Source organism: Chrysochloris asiatica, unplaced genomic scaffold (assembly GCF_000296735.1).
Source record: "Chrysochloris asiatica unplaced genomic scaffold, ChrAsi1.0 scaffold00430, whole genome shotgun sequence".
Taxonomy (NCBI): Eukaryota; Metazoa; Chordata; class Mammalia; order Afrosoricida; family Chrysochloridae; genus Chrysochloris; species Chrysochloris asiatica.
In genome coordinates this window covers 1,141,544-1,143,418 of record NW_006408948.1, presented here as the reverse complement: position 1 = coordinate 1,143,418, position 1,875 = coordinate 1,141,544, and the positions used below count along the sequence as shown (strand labels likewise).

At 40.2% G+C, this 1,875-nt stretch overlaps 1 protein-coding gene across 1 annotated transcript in view; it reads right to left on the bottom strand.

The window, feature by feature from the left end:
• The window catches only part of WDR70 (WD repeat domain 70), a 516,881-nt gene that overhangs the window by 307,164 nt on the left and 207,842 nt on the right, over positions 1-1,875 (bottom strand). The window lies entirely within an intron of this gene.

Here is a 1,875-nt window from a genome sequence, read left to right as displayed (position 1 = left end):
GCGATGGAGCAGCTGGAGACTTTACATGCAAAGAGGGAGAGCGACTGTGTGCTGAAGACCTGGGGAGTACGGGGAAGGATTGCATGGAGGGATTGTAACCATGGCAATGAGACGATATACGATAGAATGAATATAAAACTAATGTTCTCCCATGTAAACTATCACATAATTCACAATAAAACATTTAAGAAAAAGAAGAATAAGCAAGCTATTCACCAGGAAGCAATCAAGGCAAGCAATCAAGTTCCTTCAGGACAACCCCACCCCCAAGATTGAAACTCAAAGGGAACACATGAGCAGGTATGTAAGCTTGCTGACGACCACATTGGTCTAGTGGAGAGAGGAAGTGGGGGAAAGGCAGTAATGAAGAAATGGGCTGAGTTCAACCATGGTCTATTAGACTCCTGTTGACTTGGAGATGAGCGAGAAAAGAGTAAGGGCTGGTTGGTCCAAATTGTGGTGAGACCTGGGGACACCTGAGCCCACGGACAAGGTCATAGCCACAGAGCGCTAGAGCTGAAAGTGAAGCATCAAGCTGATATAAAGTGAGAGGAGAGGCATAAGAACATCCAAACTTGCATACAGTACCCATCTGACCTACCCTCAATGGCTTCATAATCACAACTCGACTAGAGGAAGATTTTAAAAAAGAGAAAAAATTGATAAAGGAAACGAGGGTAAATTGCTACAATTTGATGAACTTGACCTTTATTCATGGAGGTAGTAACTAAATACCAGCAGAGTGGGAAGGAGTCTTCACATCAAGTATCAATGCTATCCCCTTTGTACACAGGTTAGAAAGTGACAGACAACTTAGATACTGGCTGCCTAAAATGAGGGGACAATAAAGGCACAAAGTGATTGGCTTACAAGGTTTCAAGAGGGAGTTTAAAAGTGTGTGGAGGAAGAAAGAGTCCCACTGAACAGTTTTTATCTTGCCTAGATGGGTCTGGTTAAAATAGATGGAGATAAGATTCTTATGACTCAATAATGAGTAATAGTTATCATGATTAATTGCAACTGTCACAATTGTAAATGTAGAAGTTCTGTATCAAAACAGGGAAGCAGTTAATCTTACAGTCCAGAAACAAAGGACCCTAGGACCATCAACGGAGAAGAGCACAAAAGCAATGTGAGACCTTCTCCAGAGAAGCAGCAACACCAGAGATGGAAGCACAGACAGGGACATGGAGAGAGGGAGCAGCTGAGGACTCTAGATACACTGGAAGAGAAGGACTAAGAGATGGAGGCCAGGAGGCAGACTTGCAGAATGTGCCCTTTGGTGGTTTCAATTATTATATATGCTTGAGTTTTTTGTTTTTTGTTTTTAAAAAAGAGCTAAAGTGAATAGAGAGAAATTCTGATGGTACATGATGGAGGGGATTATAATCATTATAATTAAACAAGGAGTCTGATTTGTTGAAGGTAAAAATGATGACCTGCCCTGTAAACTTTCACTCAATCCACAATAAAAACTTTAAAAAAACAAAAAGAATGAATAAGAAAACAGGATCTTTCAATATGCCGTCTATAAAGACACTTCAAAAAGATGGAGACAGCTTAAATGCCTATCAACAGAAGATTAAACAAACTTTGACACATGCACACAATAGAATACTATGCAAAGCTGAAGAATAATGATGATTCTTCAGAACACCTCACAATATGGTTGAGCCTAGAGGACATTATGCTGACCTGGAGGACATTATGCTGAGTGAAATAAATCAATCACAAAAGGACAAATACTATATAAGATCAATGTCGTAAAGACTTAAGAAAAACTTTTATTAACAAAAGAAACATCCCATGAGTACTGGGGAGGAAGGGAGTAAGAAGTATTATTCACAGTCTAGAGGGCAGACCCACCACTCGTCT